This window comes from Pongo abelii, chromosome 6 (assembly GCF_028885655.2).
Source record: "Pongo abelii isolate AG06213 chromosome 6, NHGRI_mPonAbe1-v2.0_pri, whole genome shotgun sequence".
NCBI classification, from domain to species: domain Eukaryota; kingdom Metazoa; phylum Chordata; class Mammalia; order Primates; family Hominidae; genus Pongo; species Pongo abelii.
In genome coordinates this window covers 8,349,425-8,356,830 of record NC_071991.2, presented here as the reverse complement: position 1 = coordinate 8,356,830, position 7,406 = coordinate 8,349,425, and positions in this window count along the sequence as shown.

Sequence of the window (7,406 nt, the reverse complement as noted above, 5' to 3'; positions counted from 1 at the left end):
ATGTTCTCGCCCTCTCACCCCAACCCACAAATATTTGTTGAGCACCTACTATGCACTGAGCACTGTTCTGGGTGCCGCAGATGCAGCAGGGAATAGGATGAGCTCAGTTTCTGCCCACAGGGAGGAAATTTTCTAGTGGGGGAAGACACACAATAAAGAAACAAGTGAAGGCCAGGTGCAGTGGTTCATGCCTGTAATCCCAGCACTCTGGGAGGCCAAGACAGGAGGACTGCTTGAGGCCAGGAGTTTGAGACCAGCCTGAGCAATAGAGTAAGACCCTGTCTCTACCAAAAAAATAAAAATAAATAAATAAATTAGCTGAGTTTGGTGGCAGGTGCCTGTAGTCCCAGCTACTTAAGAGGCTGAGATGGGAGGGTCATTGGAGCCCAGGAGTTGGAGGCTGCAGTGAGTCAAGATTGCACCACTGCGCTACAGCCTGTGCACTGCACTATAAGACCCTGTGAAGGAAGGAAGGAAAGAAAGAAAGAAAGAAAGAAAGAAAGAAAGAAAGAAAGAAAGAAAGAAAGAAAGAAAGAAAGAAAGAGAAAACAGACGAAAGTATCATAATGATTATGAGCTATGGAGAAAAGAAAACCGGATTCTGATAGAAACGTAGAAACGTGGCCCAGTTGAGGGACTTTTGGATGGTGAGATAAGAAAAGAGGATGGCCGGGGGCTGAGGCTGGGACGTCAGCTAGGATCAGGAGTCTGCATTTTATTCTAAGCTTGTCATAGGAGCACTGCAGGACCACGCAGGCCAGAGCAGGGAGGCTGGAAGGTCCTGGGAGAGTGGGGAGAAGCCCCTCAGAACTGTTTTAATTGAAAGATCGCCTCTTCTCTGTGTTCTCTGCAGGCAGCAGGGGCCTTGAATTAAACATGAGCAGTAATTTATTTATCAAGTCTTTGAAAAAGTCTCTCTCTGACTGTGATTCAGCATACTGCTCCAGTTAACCCTTCCCTGCATTTGACCAAGGGTCTTGGAGGATCCAATGCCAAGTCCTAATGTAGACAGCATGTGCTGGGGGCAGGGAGAAGGAGATGGTGCAGACTCACCTGGGCAGGAGGTGAGACGAGGAAGAGGCAGACACGGGATCTGCCCTACTTCCTGCCTACTTGCCCCACCAGTCTCTACCTTCCCTGAGCTTCTGGAGCCTGGATCTGTGGGCTGCTTCACCCCACCCCATAAGCGACTGACTTATTGGTCACAGTTCTGTACACCTCTGTGGTAGATACACATTCACATTCTTGCTACAGCCTGGTAGCAGGTGGAGAGGACGTCACCACCCGATGACTTTGGGGCTTGGCCATGAGGCTTGCTATGACCCATAGGGTATGAATGGACATGAGGCATCAGAGGCCTTGAAATGTGCTTGTGCAGCTGGGTCTGCCATTGGTGTGAGGAGGATGCACCCAGCCTGGCCAGAGAATCAGATATGAGCTATGTGAAGCCAAGCTGCCCCCATGACCCGTGTACCCCTGAGTGTGAGAATAAATGGTTGTTGTTTTAAGCCACTAAATATCAGGGTTGTTTGTGAGCAGCACCATCATGGCAATAGCTAACCAGTAGACCCGGGCTCCATTGGAAGGCACTGGCAGATCCGAGGGCTGGAGGAGAGAGGTCAGAATATTCCTGCCCCATTGTTATAGGACCACCAGGTTTGTATGCCCGCCATGCAGTAACAGGCTCATTATGCTGAGACAACAGGGTTTGCAACAGAGAAAGAGTCTAATGATTGCAGGGCGCCAAGCAAGGAGATGGGAGGAGACCCTCCAATCCGTCTCCCTGAGAAGTTCTGGGCTGGGGTTTTTAAGGGGATCATAAAGGGCAAGAGGCTGGAGAACTGGGGTTGTAGATTGATTGGGGTGAGGGAGATGAAGGCATCAGGATGTGGAAACTGCATTCCTTGGTGGATCAGCTTCTTGTAGGATCCTTTGGACCAACTGATGTCAGTGGGATCTTTCAGACCAGCTTGTGTTGGCAGGGTCCCTGAGACCACTGAAGTCAGTAGTTTCAACAGTATGCAGGACCTGAAGGAATATCTCAAAGGCAAAACTTAACATTTCATAAGGTTCAAGTTGTTATCCACAGAGTAGCTAAGGGGAACTATAATCTTTTAACAAGATCTACATGATTCTAGAACAATAGGCATGAAACTAACAAAGTGGGTCAGAGAGCAGGCTGACCTCATGATGAATGCTGAATGTGATGCGAACTTGGTAAATTTTTACTTTGCCCCCTCTCATATTCCCTGATTAATTTCATAAAGTCGACAGGCACAGTTTCACCATTGCCAATGCCCAACCCACCACCATCACCACTCTGTTTTGCTGTGGTTCTAGAAGCTACAGTTACTGCTGGGCTGCCCCAAACACTCCCTGGGCTCTGCTAACCACCTTCCCTGTCCTTCCCCGTTCGGGCCTAGAGCTTCCCAATCCTGCTCATGTCTGGATAGATCACTACCCCTGGGTGGGAAGCAGGTTCATCACACGCTGCTTACCAACTTGTCTGTGTTCGGTGAGATAGGCCACCCACGTACAAGAAGTGACATGAAGTGGGTTTATTCCTTGCAGATAGACAGCAAGGGATGACAGAAGCCTAGGATTCATTGACAGCCTGTACTCCAGGGCTCAGGAAAGTTCTCTGGGGCAGATGGAGTCTCAAATGCATGTGCTCCACTTGCACTGAGGTTGAGGGACACTGAAAATCAGCCCATCTAGGGTTTTATGCCCTGGAGAAACATGACTCACTGGACAAAAGCATTGAAGAAACTGACACAGGAACAGAAAACCAAACACCGCATGTTCTCACTCATAAGTAGGAGCTGAACAATGAGAACACATGGACACAGGGAGGGGAACATCACACACAGGGGCCTGTAGCAGGGTGGGGGGCTAGGGGAGGGATAGCATTAGGAGAAATACCTAATGTAGATGATGGGTTGCAGCAAACCACCATGGCACGTGTATACCTATGTAACAAACCTGCAGGTTCTGCACATGTATCCCAGAACTTAAAGTATAATAAAAAAAATTAAAAAAAAAAAAAGCACTGAAGGACAACCTGTTTCTAGGGGCTGGGGGTTGGAAGAGAGGCTGGGCTGTGCTAGCTGGTTCCTCCTTGTTTCAGCTGTCTTTCCTGCATTCTGAGTGGGAAAGAGGTTGGGGGGAGAACTGAGACCATCCAAGCCCTCCCAGAGAACTATCCCATACTCGCTGGTTTCTCCATCCGTCCCTCACCTCTGCAAATAACCCCCGCCCCTCCTTAAACAGTCCCTGCAAAAATCCCAGCCTCTAGTGAAACCATCACCCAAATTGTGAACATAGTACCCAATAGTTAGTTTTTCAACCCTCGTCCCCCTGCCTCTCTCTCCCCTTCTGAAGTGAGGGTGTGCCTGTTTCCTGGGAGACCATGAGTCACCCATGTGGTCTGCTGCTCCTCATCTCTGCTCCCCAGCTGCCACTCCACCTGAGGAGTGGTACAGCGGCCAGGGCAGAAAGGGGCCATGCCAGATGTCCTCCCAGACTATGGTGTCCCAGGCCACCCAGAGAGCTCAGGCTGTAGCCAGGGCCTTGGGGGAGCAGTGTGTGACGTTGTCACCCAGTGGTAGCCTTCTCTCCCCCAAAGGAGCCCAAGAGTCAAACCAAGAGTCAAACCAAGAGTCGCACCATCTTGAGGGTGAGAAGGACAAGCATGAAGTTGTCCTGTGCATGTGAGAGGCTCAGGGGATGCTTCACTGGTGGGAGCCCTAGGGGACACTTGTGTTTTCGTCCCTGGAGCTGTCCTCACAGGCTGCAGGACTCACGGGCAGCACTGGCCTGGGGGCCACAGACCAGCTGGGAGACCTCGGGCACATTGCTCTCCCCGGGAGTCTCAAATCCCTCCTCTGTGGAAAAAGCTGAAGTGAAGGAGTGTATCGGGCAGTGCTCTTAAGTTGTAAGGAACTGAAACCTGACGCATAACATCCTTAAATAAAAAGGATCTTTATTAGCTCACAAAACTGAAAATTCCTGAATGGGTGGGCTTCGAAGTTGGGTTCAATTCAACTGTTTGACAACACCAAGGCCCTGGTTTCTTTGGTCCCTCCACGCTACCTCACCAGAGTCAGCTTCACTGAAGGCTGGTTTCCCTCATGGTCACAAAAGGGCTGCCATTGCACTGGGGCTTCACTTCTCCCAAGGCCTTGTAGAACCTCCTGTTGTGCCATCCCAGCTGGAGAAGGTCACCATCCCCATGGCTGGACCAGTAGAATTCAATGAATTGAGTCAGGTCAAAGTCAAACAGGGTCCACCTCAGAGACAGGGGAAGAGGGAGTCCTGGAGCAGAAATCTGGGTTTTTTTGTTGTTGTTTGTTTGTTTGTTGTTTGTTTTTGAGACGGAGTTTCACTCTTGTTGCCCAGGCTGGAGTGCAATGGTGCAATCTCAGCTCACTGCAACCTCTGCCTCCCAGGTTCAACTGATTCTCCTGTCTCAGCCTCCCAAGTGGCTGGGATTACAGGCGCCCACCACCATGCCCAGCTAATTTTTTGTATTTTTGGTAGAGACAGAGTTTCATCATATTGGTCAGGCTGGTCTCGAACTCCTGACCTCAGGTGATCCACCTGCCTCGGCCTCCCAAAGTTTTGGGATTACAGGCGTGAGCCACTGCGCCTGGCCAGAAATCTGGGTATTTTCAGTTGGGTGGCTGGGCGCACAGGCTGGGTAGCACCCCTATGTCTACTGTGGAATCTCAAAAGTCCCTGACAACTTGAATGCCGTTGCCAACATTGTTGAAAGTGCCAACAAAAGAATCATGAAATCTATATTATAAATTTGTTAGGAGACTTTCTTTTTAAAATTAAATTACCTTTTTTTTTTTTTTTTTTTTTTTTGAGACGGAGTCTCACTCTGTCTCCTGCTTTCTGACTCTGAAAGTGAGCCTGCTTTCTGACTCTGGGGTCAAGTGCTCCAGAAAGCATGGGCCTCTGCTATGCCAGTTGAGCAAGTTCTGGATTTACTTAGCACTGGCATCCACAGAGACTGAGACTCGTATCACTCACCCCTACAAATGAGGGGGTTGGGCTTCCAAGAAGCCTGGGGTCAGTGGAGGCCAAGGGCTGGCAGCCCTCTGTCATTGAGCAAATGTGCTCGCTCTCCAAGGTGCACAAAAGCCAATACCATGGCCACAACTTTAGAGAAAAGCCAGGAGACAGGAGGCAGACTCAGATCTGTCTCTCTGATTTGGAGTCTGGGGCAAATTCTAAGGGATCAGAGAGCAAGAGAAAGGATTTAGGAATGTTGGCATGGCAGGGTCTGGTTGGAAGGCTTCAAAATGGACAATTTATAGTCAGGTACGTTGAATTGGATTTTAGCCCCAGATCTTCTGGGCCAACAGACCCTCGCTTGTGGACAAATTTCAGTATTTAGGTTTTTCGTCATGTCCCAGTCTTCTTGGTTCCAAGGGGAGGAATTATTGATTCCCAGTGTTGTTAGAGGTAAAAGCTTTTTCTTTTGTTCCTTCTTTCCCCCACCACCATTTTTTTTTTTTTTTTTTTTGAGACAGTGTCTCACTCTGTTGCCCAGGCTGGAGTGCAATGGTATGATCACAGCTCACTGCAGCCTCAACCTCCTAGGCTCCAGTGATCCTCCTTCCTTAACCTCCCGAGGAACGGAGACTACAAGCATGTGCCACTATGCCCAGCTAATTTTAAAACTTTTTGAGGAGATGGGATCTCACTATGTTGCCCAGGCTGGTCTCAAACTCCTAGACTCAAGCAATCCTCTTGCCTTGAAATCCTCTTGCCTCTGAAAGTGTTGGGATTACAGGCATGAGCCACCATACCCAGCCTCAAAGCTTTTTCTACCATTCATGCCTCGGCTACATGACTTACAGCTTTTAGCTGTTACAGCTACAAGATAAAACTTGACATTTTGCTATCAACAGAGTAGGCCCAGTTTGGGCATGTCCCGTGGCTCCACCTGCAACTGAAGAAGGTGGTCATCCTGCGAGTCCTTGTTTCTTTGCTGATTGTCTCTCTCTGGCTGAAATATGAGCCCTGGGAGGCTGAGGGACTCATCTGGATGAACTGCCACCTGGAACGGCAGCAGGCGCAGAGCATAAGCCCCAGAAATACTGAGCCCTAGAAATACTGGTGAAAGAGCAGGCCTTGCTCAGCCAATGGCGGCTTCTTGGTTCCTCTTCTTTCTTTCTTTTCTTTTTTCCTTCTTTTTTTTTTTTTTTTTTGAGATGGAATTTTGATCTTGTTGCCCAGGCTAGAGTGCAATAGTGCGATCTTGGCTCACTGCAACCTCCGCCTCCCAGGTTCAAGCAATTCTCCTGCCTCAGCCTCTCGAATAGCTGGGATTACAGGCATGCGCCACCACACGTGGCCAATTTTTCGTATTTTTATTAGAGACGGGGTTTCTCCATATTGGTCAGGCTGGTCTCGAGCTCCTGGCCTCAGGTGATCCGCCCGCCTCAACCTCCCAACATGCTGGGATTACAGGCATGAGCCACTGTGCCCAGCCTTGGTTCCTCTTTCTATGTATGTGCAGCTCTAAGAGAAAGGGGTGTGTGTGTGCCAATGGAGGGTCCCAGCCAAAGCTGCCCCTGCCCAGGCACGGGACAATGCATTCCCAGCGCCCCTCAGGGACATGCCAAGCCCTCTCATCCGGTTACCTGGCATCTCCGTGCTGTGACCTCAGAGAAGCCACGGTTACCCCCACTCCCAAACACTTCCTACCTGGAATCATATCGATCAGGTGGGCCAGATGGTTCCCAGAAACAGCAAGACATGGCTGGACAATTTGATTAACTTGCCTAATGAACTCTGAATTCACTCCATTTTTTTTCCATGACAACTGTATTTTCTCTCTAAAATTGTTATTGATTCCTCATATGTGGAGACGTAGGTGGGGCAGGAAAGCACATTTTGCACAGGGAGGACAAGAAACCAAGATGTGGAGGTGGAGAGAGGAGGAGGTGGGCAAGGGCAGGACTCAATGTTTATCTTGAGCCCATGGTGGTCTTACGGCCCCTTCAGAAGACTGTCTTACACCTAGCCATTAGTCATCAGTGGAGGGGGGCCAGCTAAGGGGCGGGTATGGTTGCCAGATTCTGCAAATAAAAATACAAGATACCCAGTTAAATCTGAATCCAGGGCCAGGCATAGTGACTCACGCCTGTATTCCCAGCACTTTGGAAGGCTGCGGCTGGAGAATTGCTTGAGCCCAGGAGTTCGAAACCAGCTTGCCCAATATAGTGAGACCACCATTTCCATTTAAAAAAAGAATTAGCCAGGTGTGGTGGTGCCACCTGTAGTTCCAGCTACTGGGAAGGCTGAGGCGGGAGGAGCCCAGGAGCTCCAGATGGCAGTAAGCTGTGAACGTGCCACTGCACTCCAGCCTGGGCAACAGAGTGAGACCTAGT